The following is a 20,171-nucleotide window of genomic DNA, read 5'->3' on the forward strand; positions in this document are numbered from 1 at the left end:
AAGTAGTTTTTTCCAATTCTGTGAAGAAAATCGTTGGTAGCTTGATGGGGATAGCACTGAATCTATAAATTACCTTCGGCAGTATGGCCATTTTCACAATATTGATTCTTCCTATCCATGAGCATGGAATGTTCTTCCATTTATTTGTGTCCTCTTTTATTTCACTGAGCAGTGGTTTGTAGTTCTCCTTGAGGAGGTCCTTCACATCCTTTGTATATTGGATTCCCAGGTATTTTATTCTCTTTGAAGCAGTTGTGAATGGGAGTTCACTCATGATTTGGCTCTCTGTCTGTTATTGGTGTGTAAGAATGCTAGAGACTTTTGCACATTGATTTTATTGCCTGAGATTTGCTGAAGTTGCTTATCAGCTTAAGGAGATTTTGGGCTGAGACAATGGGGATTTCTAAATATATGATCATGTCATCTGCAAACAGAGACAATTTGACTTCCTCTTTTCCTAATTGAATACCCTTTAATTCTTTCTCCTGCCTGATTGCCCTGGCCAGAACTTCCAACACTATGTTGAATAGGAGTGGTGAGAGAGGGCATCCCTGTCTTGCACCAATTTTCAAGGGGAATGCTTCCAGTTTTTGCCCATTCAGTATGATATTGGCTGTGGGTTTGTCATAAATAGCTCTTGTTATTTTGAAATATGTTCCATCAATACCGAATTTATTGAGAATTTTTATCATGAAGGGCTGTTGAATTTTGTCAAAGGCCTTTTCTGCATCTATTGAGATAATCATGTGATTTTTGTCTTTGGTTCTATTTATATGCTGGATTATGTTTATTGATTTGCATACGTTGAACAAGCCTTGCATCCCAGAGATGAAGCCCACTTGATCAAGGATATGAACAGACACTTCTCAAAAGAAGACATTTATGCAACCAACAGACACATGAAAAAATGCTCATCATCACTGGCCATCAGAGAAATGCAAATCAAAACCACAATGAGATACCATCTCACACCAGTTAGAATGGTGATCATTAAAAAGTCAGGAAACAATAGGTGCTGGAGAGGATGTGGAGAAATAGGAACACTTTTACACTGTTGGTGGGACTCTAAACTAGTTCAGTCATTGTGGAAGACAGTGTGGCAATTCCTCAAGGATCTAGAACTAGAAATACCATTTGACCCAGCCATCCCATTACTGGGTATATACCCAAAGGATTATAAATCATGCTGCTATAAAGACACATGCACACATATGTTTACTGCAGCACTATTCACAATAGTAAAGACTTGGAACCAACCCAACTGTCCATCAATGTCAAACTGGATTAAGAAAATGTGGCACATATACATCATGGAATACTATTCAGCCATAAAAAGGGATGAGTTCGTGTTCTTTGTAGGGACACGGATGCAGCTGGAATCCATCATTCTCAGCAAACTATCGCAAGGAGAGAAAACCAAACACCGCATGTTCTCACTCACAGGTGGGAATTGAACAATGAGATCACTTGGATACAGGAAGGGGAACATCACAGACCGGGGCCTGTCATGAGGTGGGGGAAGGGGGTATGGATAGCATTAGGAGATATACCTAATGTAAATAACAAGTTAATGAGTGCAGCACACCAACATGGCACATGTATACATATGTAACAAACCTGCAGGTTGTGCACTTGTACCCTAAAACTTGAAGTATAATAAAAATGCATATATATATATGTAAAATTTCTGAGTAATTCCTTTATACACTTTGTCCCTATCAAAGTATCTTTCATTTTGTTCTAAAATTTTACCACCACTTCCAATCCATGACTTATCTGTGAAAAATGAATAAGTGAATTGGCGTGTTTATTTTACACTATGCTGGAGCTCATGTTTTCTCTGATATCTCACACAATTACTTCAGATATTAGATGACTGTCTGACCCCAGGTCACCATAGATTCGAAAGGTCTCAGCAGAAAAAAGGGAATTTGCATTAGAATATTTGGTCTCATTAAAAACGAAGTCCTCCAATCATGCCATCTGATCATGCCCAGATTCCACAGTGAACAAACTATAAGAAGCTGGGGTGGGAAACAGACGTGTGCTTTAATACTTTTTCTTTCTGACTTCCTCATAATTCTACCCAGTCCTCAATAATCCTAAAAGAAAATAAAGGTTTAGAAAACTAAACTCTTGTAAGATTATACTTTCCTTCTAATTTCCCCTCTTTATCAGTTAAGAGAAATACTTCTGTCCTTCAACTCAGGCGTAGAAGTGTTCCTGAAACAAACGGAGGGTTGGGCTGCTATTTCTTGTGGCCCAATAACAAGATGCAGTTGAACTGGGGAGGAAGAGAGTTTTTATTTCTGCCACCAGTTACAAGGAGAAAGCCTGGAAATTATCGCTAGATCAACTCAAAATTACAAAGTTTTCCAGGGTTTATACACCTTCTAAACTATATGTCTACATGTAAGTGTGCATTCATCTAAACAACAAATAAGTGATTAATTTCTTCTAATCTATAACTAAGGTCTGAATCCTGAAGACCTTCCTCTGGAGCTTCAGTAAATTTACTTAAACTCAGTGGGTCCAGGTGCTGGAGTGATTACCCTTATCTTGTCTCTTGTTAAATCACAGAGGTTTGGGGAGTTCTTTTGGACCCCTCATAAACTTGTTTGTGGAGGCCTGGGGAGTTTCTTCAGACCCCCAATAAAACTCGTTTAATCCTAAATGGGTCCTGTTAAGAATGCCTTCATTATCTTACCATGCTTTAAGGCCCAGGAAAGGCCTACGCAAGACTCTTGGTGGGCTTTTGTTACATTTCAGCCTTTGTATAAGGGCACTGGCTCTCTCAGCTTTTAATATTTAACCCCTCAGTCAGTGCTGAAACAGTTGTTATGGAGGCCTACGTTAGTGAGACCTGGCCTGCCACAGAAGGGCTACGTAATGCAGATCATGTATTCCAGCATCGTGAACCTCTGTCACCTACAATCTCCTGACTAAAGGATGTGGGGTGGGCTTGGGTGTGCCCACACCTCCACAGTAAGTTGTACTGTCCTCATTGTTCATTTTCCCAATGCCCCTCTTATTTAAAATTACTGTTCACGCCTTTAGTGATATTTGTACTATAAGAAAGCATCAAGTTATACCTCAGGGAATCTGTTTGGCATTGAAGGAAAAATCTTGACTTTGATGGCAGATGGAAGTTAATTTGGTGGTCACCTCTCAGCTCCTCGTGAATACTTTCCACATTATAAAGTCTGCTCACAGAGAATGAGCAGGTGTGAGGCATACCCAGGGGCACAAATGTCTACAAATGGGGTAGCTGTGATGTCTCAGATTAAGACCAAGGTGTCTGCCAGAGTCCTGGGGAAAGGCTTCGCGGCGACTGCCAACATGCGGCTGCCTCCAGCCGGTGCCATTCGTCCTGCACATCAGTGAGTATTTGGCCATTTACAATGGAACAGTAAATATGGAATAGCACAATTATTATTCAGAGCACAGATTTGACCTACAAACGGATTTCTCTTGATTGCATAACATCTAACAGGGAATATAGTTTCTGGAGAAGTCAAATTCCCCTTTCCATTGTCCATTTCAGTTTATCCAAAGCCATAATGTGCTATGGCTATTTAAAAAAAAAAAAAAAAAAGGTATTTTTGAATACGAATCACTCATTTCCCTGTTTAAGCTATTGTCACATGATTTCCCAGGTGGGAGATGATTGATGAATACTAGGCAGAATCCTTAACAAAGAGTGTACTGAAGGAAAGAGTAGGGAGCCACAAGAATTATAATAATCCCTCATTCTATCAGTTGGAGGATGAGAATGTATTTCAAGTAAACGGACATAATTCATTTGGAATTGCCTTTTAATCAAAAAGAAGAGTATCTTTTTATGTGTTCATTCTGATCCGTAGTATCGCACGATCATCCTTAAACAGGAACTCAATGAAATACTTTAACCTGTGCGTCTCACACTAAAAGGTTTATTGGTGATCCGGTTCATATATATATATATAGATATATTTTGCCTGAAACAAGCAGAATAAAAAGAACAGAGATAAATTCAGCTAAGGTCATATTGGGAAGATTCCCTTACAAAGAAGGAAAATGAAAAAGAAATCAGTATATAATGGGGAATAAACCTTCATGAGGAAATTATAGCAGATGAAAGCTGATCATCTACAGCAAACAGGGCAAAGGTGGTACCAGAAGCAGATGTACAATTAAATCAGGAAGGCTGAGAGATACTGACCCACAGCCTGGCTGCACTGCAGCTTGGCCCCCTTACATACAGTGGGCATTCTTTTTTCTGACTTGATGAAAGTCCCACTTAACCTCAACCGATTAATACGCCTCTGGCCCTGAAATTACGTATCTCGATTATCAAGCCTCTAGAGACCTGATGCATAGTTCTACATTCTTTTCTTAGCTATTTTGATAACAAGCCCCAAGGATTTATACAGAAAGTTTTGTCAAAACTATTCTCAGTCTCAGAAAATGTACAGTGTTTGTTATGTGTGTATTTAATACAAGGCTACAAAATGACTTTCAAAGCCTAGATGCAACAAGATAAAAGTGGAAGTTCTTATTTCACATATCTGGAGGAAAGAGGATTTTACTATAGGAATTTATTCATACCAATCTCTTTAAAATGTAGATTGTCAGTGAAAAAAAATGTAATGAATACCCAGGTGGCAAATCCTGTGGGCACTGGGAAGTGTGGTTGTGTGTGCCCTCAGGGGCTGTTGATCCCATTGCGGGTGGTGCTGAGAGTACACAAAAGAAACCCACCGTAGGATGCTACCCCGATGTGAAGCCTGCCCAAGGGCAGGGGAGAAGCCATGGCTTCTGGCTGAAGGGAATAAAAAAGGTTTCCCTGAGAATGAGCTAGTTCATCTAAGCCTTGAAAGTCAAGTCATTTCTTTTTTTTTTTTGAAGTGGTGCCATCTCGGCTCACTGCAAGCTCCGCCTCCCGGGTTCATGCCATTCTCCTGCCTCAGCCTCCTGAGTAGCTGGGACCACAGGCGCCCGCCACCGTGCCCGGCTAATTTTTTGTATATTTAGTAGAGACGAGGTTTCACCGTGTTAGCCAGGATGGTCTCGATCTCCTGACCTCCTGATCGGCCTGCCTCGGCCTCCCAAAGTGCGGGGATTACAGGCGTGAGCCACCGCACCCAGTCGAAAGTCAAGTTAATTCTGACAGGTGATTTTTAACAAGTAGTTTTTAGAGAAAAGGAGAAGGCAATATTTGTTCATTCAGCATTAAAAAAAAATTTTTTTTTAGAGAGATGTGGTCTCACCATGTGGTCTATAATGGCCTCGAATTCCTGGCCTCAAGGGATTCTCCTGCCTGAAACTCTCCAGTAGCTGGGATTACAGGCATGACCCGCGGCACCCTGTACTGCAAACACTTATTAAATGCTTACTCTGCACGAGTTACTAGAGAATACAAGAGAGAACACAGGAAATGATGAAAGTTCCACCATTCAGGCTGGCCTCTAACATCTGTAGAGTCTGAACAAAAGGACAGATGGACCCCATACCATACATCTAAGCAGTGAAATGTAGTAAATTAAACTGTAAATAAAATATGTTCTATTCTCCTATCTTGAGAAGTATACCTTCATAATGACAAAATGTTAAAATGGTAGAGTCATGGTCAAATACTCATGATGATGGAATAGAATGATTTTTTTTTTTTTTTTTTTTTTTTGAGACAGAGTCTCGCTCTTGTCGCCCAGGCTGGAAGGCTGGAGTGCAGGGGCACTATGTTGGCTGACTGCTATTCCCACCTCCTGGGTTCAAGCAATTCTCCTGCCTCAGCCTCCTGAGTAGCTGGGATTACAGGCGCCCACCACCACACTCGACTAATTTTTGTATTTTTAGTAGAAACGGGTTTTGCCATATTGGTCAGGCTGGTCTCAAACTCCTGACCTCAGGTGACCCACCCGCCTCGGCCTCCCAACGTGCTGGGGTTACAGGCATTAGCCGCCATGCTCAGCCTATTATGCGGTTTTGAGACGTCCCTATGATGTGCTGTGACGGTAGATGAGTAAGAAAATCAAGACACACACAACTCATAAATGTTCATCTATATATTTTGTCAAATTTATATTTTTCCTTTTTATTAACAAAGTCACTGTGTGTTCACAGTCAAAATTTTCCATGTAATTTTGTTCTGTTGAGAGCAGTGCTAAAACTAGGCCATCTTTCTTGCATCATGGTAGTTTATTTCAGCATAGAGAAATATCATTCTGCTAAGTCAGCAGCAACTGTCAATAAAATTCTTTATTTTTAGGCAATATTTAGACTCAGAAAAAATCAGATTTTACATATATTAGGTTGGTGCAAAAGTAATTGCGGTTTTTGCTATTACTTTCAATGGAATTAGAAATTCTAAGGACAGGTTGCAAATAAAATTATCATTATCCTAGGAAAAAACTACAATATTTTAAAATGTATCATATAATACATGAGTATCACATGTATTATAAATCACACCATCTCTTTAAAAAAATCTGAATTCAACTGGGCGCAGTGGCTTACCCTTGTCATCCCAGCACTTTGGGAGGCCAAGGTGGGCAGATCACTTGAGGTCAGGAGTTCGAGACCATCCTGGGCAACAAGGCAAAACACCATCTCTGCAAAACATACAAATATTAGCTGGGCAAGGTGGTGCACCTGTAGTCCCAGCTACTCATGAGGCTGAGGTGGGAGAATGGCTTCAGCCCAGGAAACAGAAGTTGCAGTGAGTCCAGATAGCATGACTGCACTCCAGACTGGGTGACACAGTAAGACCCTGTCACAGAAAAAAAAAAAAAAAAAAAAGAAAGAAAGAGAAAGAAAGAAAGAAAAAGAAATGCCTGAACCCATACAATACTTCCAAATTTTTTCAAATTTTTCTTTGCTGAAATATTTCATAGAAAACCTGTAATTAAGACATCTCAGTCTATAGTGGTGAGAAAATAGTATCTATATAAATTAGTTTTGGAATTATTTCTACAGGAAGCTTCATAGTAATGCAAATATCTCCATTTCCTTTTTCTAATATCCTTATATTTTACCGCTATGTTACTTTAGATGTATCACATGAAATATCTTCCAATTTAGAAAAAAAAATCTTCAAAAATCATTTTATGTGTAATTTTTTTTCTCACTTCATTATGCATTAAAAGATAGTTTCATTTTTATTTTGCCATTTTAGATAGTTTTAATTTGTTTTATTTTTCTAATCTGTACTACATGTTCAGACATTCTACCCTCAAATTCCAAAACCATGTCTTTTAGACTTAGAAACTATCCATTCTTCTCAAGAAATGTTGGATAGTCAATGTCAAAAGAAGTATCATTATGTTTGGCTAAATATTGGACATTTGTATGTTTAGAACATCATACCAAAGTTTTATATTGGCTATTACTTCTTTTCATCAAATGGTACTAATTGTTTTGCTATTTGTTCATAATTTTTCAGTTCTAGTCATTGTATCAGGTATACTTTTCTCTGATAGTGATTTTTTAAATATTCACTTTATCAAGAACCTAAGTGCTTCCATCACAAAGAACTTCATTACCCAAAGCTGGCCTTGAAGATTGGCTATAAAACATGTAACTGTAGTAACAAGGATATACTATCTTTGAACTTAAAATAAAGGTCAATTCCTCTAGACTTGTTTTCCATCCAGTGAAAAATTGCAGTCATTAATCTGAATCAGATTGCTTTCTAAAAGAAATCCTGCTGATACTGAGGATTGAAAGGCACCCCCCAGGATCAGCTTCTGTAAGACAGCAGGCTCCGTAGTGCCCATCATCTGCACCCGTGGCTAGTTCTGGGAGGACAGCGTTCCTTGTCTATCAGCTGGCCCAGCTGCCTTTGCTGCTTCTAAGCTGGAAATTAGATGGGAACAATTTTTTGATTTATTCTTGTGATTTTGATTAATATTTCAAACTTTGCTTATAAAAAATATAAAGGAGTTTATCAGACCTGATTACATGGCATATGATGAGAAAAATTTTCTTGCTCATCTCCATTGTTATGGCCAGTAGCAAAAGTCTAAATAATTTGCAATGTCCAATTGGCTTGTTTTTGTTACTTTGATCAGTAATTAAATCTGGAAAATGTGTTATGTACTCTTTGCAAATTTTATATGGGTCATGCTTGACAGAAGCCTACTCTTTTTTTCATTGTTTCAGGAATTTAAAAATGTAAGCAGATTGCCTCTGAATTTCTTTGGTTTTTTTTCTGCTGCTTCCGCCCCTTTTCTGAGCTCTATTTTTGTCTTCTATTTCTAGCCCCATCTTGACATGAACTTATTCTTAGTGATCTAAAGAACTTTTAAAACTGTAATTGTATCCAAAGACTACAAAATTTGAATATATTCTCATGAAAATACCAATTAAACGTAAAAAACTGAATATATATTTTTCATATATATTCTTTGAAAAGTTTTTAAAATAATATAAACTACCGACAAATTAAAGCTCTGTCGCCCAGGCTGGAGTGCAGTGGCCGGATCTCAGCTCACTGCAAGCTCCGCCTCCCGGGTTTATGCCATTCTCCTGCCTCAGCCTCCCTAGTAGCTGGGACTACAGGCGCCCGCCACCTGGCCCGGCTAGTTTTTTTTTTTTTTTTTTCAGTAGAGACGGGGTTTCGCCGTGTTAGCCAGGATGGACTCGATCTCCTGACCTCGTGATCCGCCTGTCTTGGCCTCCCAAAGTGCTGGGATTACAGGCTTGAGCCACCGCACCCGGCCGAAAATCTTTTTCTTATGAAGATTTAATTACATCTTATTAAATATTTTTACAAAAGTAAAGCTATTTGTAATTAAACTTTCAAGGTCTTCATAGTCACCGGTGGAGAGAATCTGTATCTCATCTCACACATATTATAGCTAAACATACATATATATGAAAGTAAGAATATTGTGAATTTAAGAATAAGATGAATTGTCTAATATTCCTTAGCCACCACGTGCAACTATCACAAATTCCATGCTAATGTATGAGTAATTCCCGACCATATTTGGTTCATAAAGAAATGCAAGGAAATAGATGTTCAACAATACATGGAAAAAACACTTTGCAAGAATTAGAATGCTATTTCACGCTATCTGAGGGAAGGGATTTGACAAGTGATATGGTTAAGCTTTGTGTCTCCACCCAAATCTCACCTTGAATTATAATCCCTATAATCCCCATGTGTCAAGGGCGAGACCAGCTGGAGATAATTGGATCACGGTGGTGGTTTTCTTCAGGCTGTTCTCGTGATAGTGAGTTCTTATGAGATCTGATGGTTTTATAAACGTTTGGTAGTTCCTCCTGGATGCACTGTCCTTCCTGCCATCTTGTGAAGAAGGTGCCTTGCTTTCCCTTCATCTTCCACCATTATTGTAAGTTTCTGAGGCCTCCCCAGCCATGCAGAACTGTGAGTCAATTAAACCTCTTTCCTTTATAAATCACCCAGTCTCAGGCAGGTCTCTACAGAAGTGTAAAAATGGAATCATACAGCTAGTTAATGTGCTTGTGTTTTCTCTTACCTACAAATTTCCACAGCTCTAAAACTCCCTGAGCGCCAAAGCAGTGACTCTCTCCAGTGTTGCCACTGCTACAATCTGCCATGAATCTTGACAGATTTAGAAACTCAATATCACTTTTGTTTTGAGGACAAAGAGCAAGACATGGGGAGAAGCATTTCTTGGGGCTGGAATAGAATGGATCATGAGAATAGGAGTCAGCGTTTCAGGGTGCTCTGTGCCAGCACCAAGCACTGGACCTGATGTACACAGGCTCCCAGGAGTTCTTTGTTTGCCCTGGGTAGGTTGAAGAAGGTACCCCATCTACTCAGTCTTGTGATACTCTTCCACAGCCACTAAGCTCCAGCCAACCTCCCTGCCCTCTTTCTGTCCAAATTTATTCCTGCCTTAGACTTCACATCTCTGCTTGGCTGCCTCCTCTGTCTGAAAGCGTCAATTTAAATGCCACCTTCTCTGGCAGTCCAGCCCTGATGAAGTTGCTAAATAAGCTCATCCCCCTGCCAATAGTGTCCCCTCAGTGCACTCCGCTTCCTGCATAGGACGTCTCAGAATTTGCACTCTGTATTTGATCGTTTTCTCTTGATTATCTATGTTTCCGATTTGAGTGTGAGAGCCACAGGGAAGGGCCATGAAGCACTCTGACCAGCACAAAATAGGCAAGCCCTGAATACTGGAGGGAGAGAGAGAGGGTAGGAGAGCAGAGAATTCTCCTCAGGCAAGAATGACTGATGGATTAGTTCTCCATTTAAAAATACTTCCAGAGATGACCATTCATTTGTCATGCTTTAATAGCTGTGCTGCAAGAAACTAAATAGCAATAAGCAAGAAGAACACAAATTACATCATTCTTATACTTGACCGAACGTCAAAGGAACTGAGTTCCCCACCTGCTCCAGTTTCCTAGACAGATGTCTGAACATTTAATTTAACGTGGGTTTTCATTTCCTGCCCAGTGAAATATCTTGCTTGGTGACAGGGTTGTTACAAGGATGAATTAGCCAAGGCAATGTGCTCAGGGCACCTAATGGTCCTCAGTAAATCCTGCTGACCTCAGCCACCCCAAACGCTCAGGTGCTGTTTCTTGGGGGTCCACTTAAGGCCCCTGGCAAACTTCTCTACCAGTTCTGAGGCTACTCTTCTCCAAGTAAAGGAAGAAACTCAAATTTCCTAACAATCAGCTCAGAACCCAAGCTATCCTTGTTGGTATTTATATTTTATAAACAAAAAAATGCACTTTCATATGTTAAAACTCTGAAGTCCATCAAAAACTGACTCCTTGTCAAGACTAATTTGAAAATCTCTCATCCTTAACAAGTTTAAAGAGTAAAAGTATATATTAATATTTACACAAGTACAAGTTAAGTTTCACACTTGATTGCCTAACTCCACATTCTAGCTGGTGTTTAGTGTAAGATGCTACACCAGTAGGAAGGAATAAGAGAGTTAGTGAAGTTAGTAAAGCTCACAAAGTAGTATGGTTTATTGAGCTTAAAAAAGAAGAGCTATTGTGAAATTACAGTGAGTAGCATTGTGTTCCAAATAAACATTCAGAGCACAGAAATAAAATAAATCCTCCCTTGGAAATTTGTCACAGGGTATGAGACAAACATGTACTCTGACTTACTCATATACTCAAATGCAAATTTTGCTGTTTGATGAAGTGCTTGAACTTTCTAACTCCATGTAATATTAATGTATTGCAATGAGATTTAGATCACCTTCTATTTGAATAGCACATTATTTATAAAGCAGTTTTTACAATAATGTGAACTGGTGGCATTTTAAAACTTTAGCATTTAACATCCACTATTTGTACCAGCAAAGAGTGCCCATAGTCATTGGTGCACATTGGGATTCCAAAGTAAGTTTGAAATTCCCCTTGTCTCTTTATGACAGTAATACTTGTGTGCCTTAGTTCATGGTGAAATCCCTGTTCCCAGCCAGGTTCATGGTTAGCCTGAAGGAAATCACTTAAACTTTTCTGTTTTATACTTTTTGGGACGGAGTCTCGCTCTGTCACCCAGGCTGCAGTGCAGTGGCCCAATCTCAGCTCACTGCAAGCTCCACCTCCTGGGTTCATGCCATTCTTCTGCCTCAGCCTCCTGAGTAGCTGGTTCAACAGGCGCCCGCCACCACGCCTGGCTAATTTTTTTTTCTTCTTTTTTTTTTTGTGTGTTTTTAGTAGAGACAGGGTTTTACTGTGTTAGCCAGGATGGTCTTGATTTCCTGACCTCGTGATCTGCCCGCCTCGGCTTCCCAAAGTGCTGGGATTACAGGCTTGAGCCACCGCGCCCAGCCTGAAATCACTTAAACATTTTAGTATGTCCTTGAATTAAATGAGAGGCATTACCTGATATTTACAAACAACAGGGTTCCCCAAAATCTCAGGGCATTTGCTGAGAATGTATTATGAAGAACATTTCCTAGAAGCTAACAGCTCTGTTCCTGATACTTGCTAACCGAATGGCTTTGGTTTTACTCATCTGTAAAACAGGATGAGAAATAATTTCTACTATAAGGGATTCTTTTGAGGATTAAATGAGACTGTATGCATGAATTTCTTAGCTCATATCCAGTGGTCAATAACTGTCAGCCATTATGTTATTATTACTCCTGATAAATATTAAGGGTATGCCTCACAGTTTTTATGTATGCATATACAAATATGTATAATATGCATATATAATGTATATTTACAACAAAAAGCTAAGATTTAAAGCTCTTAATAGACTTGCTCATGTCAGAGTTAAAATTTAAAGCGAGGTTTTCTGGTATTCTTTTTTAAAATGTACTTCCACTTGTGATGACTATACTTACCTTATCTGAAATATTCCACTTACTTTAGTGCCTCTGGAGTTTATTGTCTGAGAAAAGGTATTCCAAAGATGCTTAGTGAAAAAAAATATATAACGGAAAAATTCACCTTATTTAAATCATTTCTCTTGCTAGATTAAAATTCTCTTTTAAACTCAGAATGTATTGCATGCACACACACTAATTTCTAAATAAGTGTGCATTTTTTGGAAGCTGTGAAATGTTTCTGTACTCTACAGAGCAACTGGGAGATAGAGAATCTTAGAGTGTAGGATTAACAGAGAACATGGGAAACAAAAGTAAACTGAAAATAAAACAATGAGTAAATAGAGCTCTACTTTTAAGATTTATGTCAGTATAACTTCAAAGGCATACATCCATCGAATAAATGAGCTGGAAGAAATGAGGACTATAGCTCTGATTTTTTTTATCTTACCTAAATTCTTAGGGGCCTGGGAGTCATGCTCTATAAATCATAAAAATTCTCACCAAATACATATTGTGACTTACTTTTCAATCTGACTCTGGCATAACATTAAGAGACAAGGAAAAAAATATTTAACCCCAAAATATATTTCCTCGTCATACCTTGAAATTACCCTGCAAAGTCTCTTACGGGAAAACTCCACATTCTATAGAGAATCCCCTTTCCCCTTTGTTTTCCTTCCTTTCTTCCCAGATCTGGGAGATAATCAACTAAGAGCCAGGCAAGCTTTTAAGTCCAATAACAAACAGTTTACAACCTGCTCCTCTCTCTGAAGTCTGCTATCTGAGAGCTTCCTCTGCACAATAAAACATGGTCTCCACAATCCTTTATGTTTTACCTGAACATTCCTTTCTATGGATCCCAGGTCTTTAGGCAAACTCAACCAATTGTCAACAGACAATGTTTAAATTTACCTATAGCGTGAAAGCCCCCACTTTGAGTTGTCCCACCTTTCTGAACCAAATCAATATATTTCTTAACTGTATTTGATTGATGTCTCATGTCTTCCTAAGATAAATAAAACAAAGTGCCCCGACCACCTTGGGCACATGTTCTCAGGACCTCCTGAGGGCTGTGTCATGGGCCATCGTCACTCATATTTGCCTTAGAATAAATCACTTAAAATCATCTTACAGAGTTTGATGCTTTTAATCACCAGAAGCTATATAGATAATCAACCCAGCCCTCTCATCTTTCAAATGAGAAAACAAGGCAAAGAAAGAAAAAAAAAAAAGTGTAACAGCTTTCTTGAGATATACTTTGCATAAAATTTATATATTTAAAATGTACAATTCAGTGATTTCTAGCATATTGACATAGTTGTACAACCATCACCACTACCTAAATTTAGAATATTTCCAACACCCATAAAGAAACTCCATATCCATTAGCAGAAATTCCCCCATTGTCCCTTATACCCAGCCCTAGAAAATCACTAACCTGCTTTTCTGTCTCTATCATTTGTCTATTCCAGATATTTATATAAATGATATCATAAAATATGTAGTGTTTGTGACTGGCTTCTTTCACTTAGCAAAATGTTTTGAAATATTATCCATGTTGTAGCATGAATTAATACTTACGACCGTTTATTGCCAAATCATATTTCCTCTTCTTCAATTTTTTGGAAAAATTTGTGAAGAATTATTAATTATCCTTTAAATGTGTGGTAGAATTCTTCAGCAAAGCCACCTGGACCTGGGATATAACTATGAGAATTTTTGAAATTACTAATTTAATCTCTTTACTTGTTATAGTTATATCTACTCAGATTTTCTAATACTTCTTAAATCTGTTTTGGTAGTTTGTGTCTTCCTAGGAATTTGTTCATCTCATCTCAATTATCTAATTTGTTCATCATATTGCCTTATAATCCCTTTTATTTCTATAATTTCAGAAATAATGTCCTCTCTTTATTCCTGACTCTAGTAATTTGTAGTAATTTGAGTCTTCTCACTCTCTCTCCTTTTTGGTCTAGCTAAAGATTTGTCTATTTTTTGATCTTTTTAAATAACAAACTTTTGGTTTTGTTGATTTTCCCTATTTTACTCTAGTCTCTATTTCATTTATTTCAGCTTTGATCTTTATGATTTCCTTCATTCTGCTTGCTTTGGGTTTAGTTTGCCCTTCTTTTTCTAATTCTTTTTTTAAGTGAAAGTTTATTGATTTGATGTCATTTTTTTTAATATAGGCATTTACAATTCCAAATACCTCTCTGTCCGTGACTGCAGCTCCACCCTATACATGTTGTTATGTTTTTATTTTCATTCATCTTAAAGTATTTTCTATTAATATTTCCATTAATATTTTCCATTAATATTTCTTCTCTGAATCATTGTTTATTAAGATGTGTTTTGGTTTAATTTCCACATAATTGTTAATTCCCCCATTTACCTTCTATTATTGATTTCAAATTATATTCCAGGTAGTTAGAGATCATACTTTACATTTGTATTATTTCAGTCCTTTTTAATTTAGTGAGGCTTGTTATATGGGCTACCATACGAACTATCCTAGAGCATGTTTTACGTGCAGTGAGAAAAATGTATACCCTGCTGTAGCTGAATGGTGCATTACATAGATGTCTGTTAGGTCTAGCTGCGTTATGGTGTTGTTCAAGTTTTCTATTTACTTGATCTTCCGCTTAGTTATTCTATCCATTATTGAAGTATTGAAGTTTCCAACTATTACTGTTGAATTGTCTATTTCTCACCTTCAGTTCAATCTGTTTTTATTGCATGTGTTTTGGGGCTTTGTTATTGAGTGCATATGTAATTATTGTGTCTTTCTCATGAACTAACCATTTCATTATTTTAAAACAGTGTCCTTTGTTTCTAGCATAAATTTGTCTTCAATTCTTTGTTGTCTGATATTACTACAGCCACTACAGTTCTCTGTTGGTTACTATTTGCACAGTTGATATGGTTTGGCTGTGTCCCCACCCAAATCTCACCTTGAACTGTAGCTCCCATAATTCCCACATGTTGTGGGAGGGACCTGCTGGGAAATAATTAAACCATGGGGGTGGTTTCCCCCATACTATTCTTGTAGTAGTGAATAAGTCTCATAAGATCTGATGGTCTTATAAGGGGAAACTCCTTTGGCTTGGATCTCATTCTCTTTGCCTGCCACCATGTAAGACATGCCTTTAATCTTCTACCATGATTATGAAGCCTCCCCAGCCATGTGGAACTGTGAGTCCATTAAATCTCTTTTCATTTATAAATTACCCAGTCTTAGGTATGTCTTTATCAGCAGCATGAAAACTGACTAATACAACACTATTTCATTCTTTTCCTTTCAACTTATTTGTCTTTGAAGTCAAAGTGTGTCTCATTAATAGCATATAGTTGGTTCATGCTTTTTAATGCATTCTGCCAATCTCTGCCTTTTGATTAGAAAGTTTAATCCATTTATATTACTAAATAATTAATACAACTATTAATAAGGTTTGATTATATTAATTTGTATTATATTTCATTAATATTGTTATAAATAAAGATAAAGTGGGATTTACACCTTCCATTTACTTTTTGTTTTCTGTATGTCTCATATCTTTTTGTTCCTCTATTCCTCCATTACTGCCTACTTCTTTGTTAAATCAAAATTCTCTACTGTAGCATTTTAATTCCCCTGTATTCCTTTACTATAGTTTTGGAGGTGTTTTCTTAGGGATTACAGTTAACATTTTAAACAACTCATTTGCATTAATACCAACTTAATTTTAATAGGATAGAAAAAATTTCACTCTACAGCTCTGTTCCCTTCCCACTCTTCTATATTACTATTGTCATGCAAATTTCACCTCTGTATATTTAAAATCCATCAACAGCATTTTGTCATTATTATTTTATCCAGTTTTCTTTTAAATCAGAAGAAAAGAGTTACTAACAAAAATACATTTACACTTTTACCTATGTAGTATACTTTGCAGTGCTTTTTCTTTGTATGGATTTGAAGAACTGGTTAGAGTCCTTTATTTCAGCCTAAAAAATTCACTTTAGCATATCTCGTAGAGCAGGTCTGCTAGTGATTAATCCTCTCCATATTTGTTTATCTGGGAATGTCCTAATTTTCCTTCACTCTTGGAGGATAATTTTGCTGGATATGCAATTGTTGGTTGACAGTCACTTTCTTTCTACACTTTGAATATGTCATCCCACTGCCTGAAGTCTCCATGGTTTATGATGAGAAATCAGCTATTAGTTTTAATGAGGATTATTTTATTTGTGATACATCTTTTTTTTAAAAAAAAAAAAAAAAAGGTATCTTCAACAGATTGAGTATGGTGTTTCTAGGGATGGATCTCTGAGTTTATCCTACTTGGAGTTCATTGAACTTGTTTGATGTGTATAATTGTTTTTCATCAAATTTTGGAATTTGTTGGAATTATTTCTTTTTTTTTTTTTTTTTTTTTTTTGAGATGGAGTCTCGCTCTGTCACCCAGGCTGGAGTGCAGTGGCCAGATCTCAGCTCACTGCAAGCTCCGCCCTCCAGGTTTACACAATTCTCCTGCCTCAGCCTCCCGAGTAGCTGGGACTACAGGCACCCGCCACCTCGCCCAGCTAGTTTTTTGTATTTTTTTAGTAGAGACGGGGTTTCACCGTGTTAGCCAGGATGGTCTCGATCTCCTGACCTCGTGATCTGCCCATCTCGGCCTCCCAAAGTGCTGGGATTACAGGTTTGAGCCACCACGCCCGGCCAGAATTATTTCTTTAAATATTCTTTCTGTCCCCTTCTCTCCCTCATCTCCTTTTAGAACTATGATCATGTGTATGTTGGTGCCCTTGATGGTACCCCATAGAGCTGTTTAGAGTCTCTGCATTTTTCTTCACACTTTTTAAATAATTTATACTTCTATTGATGTTATCTATCTGGTTAGACATCATTCCTATGTCTGTCCTGCTATTCTTTAGATATAATTTCCTTTAGTTCTTGGAACAAGTTTATAACAGCTGATTTAAAGTCTTTATCTAGTTAGTCCAACATCTGAGTTTTCTTATGGATAGCTCCTATTGATTACCTTTCCCAAGCTTGAGCTATACTTTCTTCTTTCCTATATTTTTTCCTCTTTGCCTTTCTCTCTCTGTCTCTCCCTCTCCTTCTTCTACCCTCCTCCTTTCTCTGTGAAAACTGAACATTTAACATAATATAATAAGGCAACTCTAAAAATCTGAACCCCTTCCTAGTTTTCATGTTTTTGCTGCTTGTTTAGTGATTTTCTTGGATGAGTTTTGTAAAGTCTGTATTGTCATGTGAGGTCACTGAAGTTTCTACTCAGTTAGCTAATTGTTAGTTAGCTAATTATTGGACCGAGATTTCCTTAAACACCTTGAACCAATCAGTCTCCCATGTTTTGTTCAGGGGCTGTATATGTATATGTCCTGAGGCATGCCTTCAACACTCTGAAAGCTTACTACTGTGCCTTAGTCTTCACTTCCTGTTTTGTAGGGCCTCAAAGGTCACCTACAGATACTCTTTTCAAATCTTTACTGCATATTTACATGGTCTTCTAGATCCTCTGGAATATGTCAGAGAAACATGTTTTCAAAGCCTGTTACAGAGGTATTTCATTTTCTAGATTTTCCTTTTAAGATTTTTGGCCATCCTCTTGTTTGCCCTAACTGGTATCACTGTCATGGGCTACTTTGATATATTAAATAATTGCTGCTGATGTTTTCAACCAAAGCCCTGAGGATACCGTGTTGCAGAGATAGTTATGAGTGAAGTCAAGTAAAGACATTTGTGAATCCGAATTTTCCAGAAAGTTTCCAGATAGGACAAATAATGACAATCATTGGTCTTTGTTTAGGATCTCCAAACCTGTTCTTTCCTTTTAGTGGTTTCTAGGCTCCTGATTTTCAGAGTTGCCATGGCTGTGAGGCTGTTGGTTTTCAAGGCTACTGCGGAACTGGAGAGAAAGTGAAGGAAATCAACTAAGTTAAAACATCACAAAGCAGGGAATAAAGCTCGCTGTTCTTACTGAGATTCAGTCACTTTGTATAAATGTTCTTTGAACTGTTGCAAGCCTTTAATTTCCAGACTTCTGATTTTTAAAAATTTATTTTATCAGATTTTACCAGAGTTTTTTTGTTTTGTTTTGTTTGTTTTTGCTTTTGTGGAGAAGTGGATTTTTGAAAGTCCTTGCTCTGCCATTCCAAAAGTGTTTCCTCTGGCCAAGAGAATTCAACTAACTTGTTTAAGATCAACAGCTAGTTGATAATTGAGTCTTTACATGAACTGAGTTTCACGTCAAATTTGGTGACCTTTCTGCTATAATAGGAGTAAATAAATTATAGGAAGTTAACTTCATTATATTCAAGTTTATATAAGAGTGAAATTTCTGGGAACAAAAGAACTCATAAGAAAACTCATGATGTCAATAACAACCAAGTTCTAAATTTTCAGATAATTATATTAACACAAGGCTGGAACAGCTTTCTCGGTATTCAAAACAAGCCATGAATAATTTAAAAGAGAAAAGGAAAAGGAACCTGTGAGCTCTAAGCTGGATTGAATCATTTATATGCAGATATGTGCACACATACTCACATTGTAACTACAAAACACAGAAGTGAGGCATGTTCAACAATCACCATTCTATGTATTATAAATTAGGCCAAAACAGAATGAGTAAGAATGCACATCAGTCAGGTGCAGTGGCTCACACCTGTAATCCCAGCACTTTGGAAGGCCGAATCGGGTGGATCACGAGGTCAGAAGATCGAGACTATCCTGGCTAATACAGTGAAACCCCATCTCTACTAAAAATACAAAAAAAAAAAAAAAAAATTAGCCAGGCATGGTGACAGGCACCTGTAGTCCCAGCTACTCGGGAGGCTAAGGCAGGAGAATGACGTGAACCCATGAGGCAGAGCTTGCAGCGAGCCAAGATTGCATCACTGCACTCCAGCCTGGGTGACAGAGGGAGACTCCGTCTCAAAAAACAAGAAAAAAAAAAAAAAAGGAATGCACATCACTGGTAAACAGAAAAATTGTGGAATGAACTGCACATTTTCTATTTGAGTCATATCAAAGTCATTCCACTAAACATTTATTAGTGGTTTACTATGTGCCCAACAGTTCATATGGGAAGAAATGCTAACTGCTACTCAGAATTTGTAGTTGAGACCCAGAATCACATGAAGATTCAGCCAGCCCTGCATCCACTCTCATAAAACTGGTCCAACAGTTATCATTACTCCAAAATGCTGCTCAAATATTGGAAAAGCTTGATGAACTCAAATCTGTGCAAGCTCTGGGCTCCTGCCACCTGCCTCTGCTCTTACCCCAACTCATGATGGGATTAACCTTTAGCTTGCTTCCCACTTCTGGCTTTGTGGCTGAGTAGACTTCACTCGGGTTCATGATATTTGATAGTTGATGCTGCCTTCACAGCTAATAGCCCCAGCCTCCGGGTAGTCTTGATTACCCTGCTGTGAAGCCTTTGCCTGTTCTCTCTCATGTGCCTTTAAGAATTTCATTGTGTCCTACTTCTTCAATGATGCCTTCTTTTCCTGTGATACATGTTTTGACATGTAATCATAGCTATTTCATACTAACACAAACTTAGAACCACCATGTATTAGAACTGAAACTGAAAGTTAATCTGATTAGGCTCACCAAACTTGACCTGCCTTGCTTGTTCTCAGTCACTTGCTTTTAATTCATTTTAAAAACCATGTAGCTAAAAGTCATGTATCTAAATAATCTATAACTAAACTTCCACCATCTTTCTTATAGACAATATCTCTGATGCATAGGTCACCATGGAAATGTTTGCTTAAGGTGTTTTTCAGGAACATGGAGTCAGCTCTTGTCCAGTTCAACCCAGTTGAGACCACTGACCCTTCAACCGGACCTGAATGAATGTCCAATGGGTGACCTTTTGA

At 37.9% G+C, this 20,171-nt stretch overlaps 1 protein-coding gene across 1 annotated transcript in view; it reads right to left on the reverse strand.

Moving 5' to 3' along the window:
- The window catches only part of PXDNL (peroxidasin like), a 508,249-nt gene that overhangs the window by 446,927 nt on the left and 41,151 nt on the right, over positions 1-20,171 (reverse strand). The gene's annotated exons all lie outside the window — the stretch shown is intronic.

Source organism: Papio anubis, chromosome 8 (genome assembly GCF_008728515.1).
Source record: "Papio anubis isolate 15944 chromosome 8, Panubis1.0, whole genome shotgun sequence".
In the NCBI taxonomy this organism is placed as follows: Eukaryota; Metazoa; Chordata; class Mammalia; order Primates; family Cercopithecidae; genus Papio; species Papio anubis.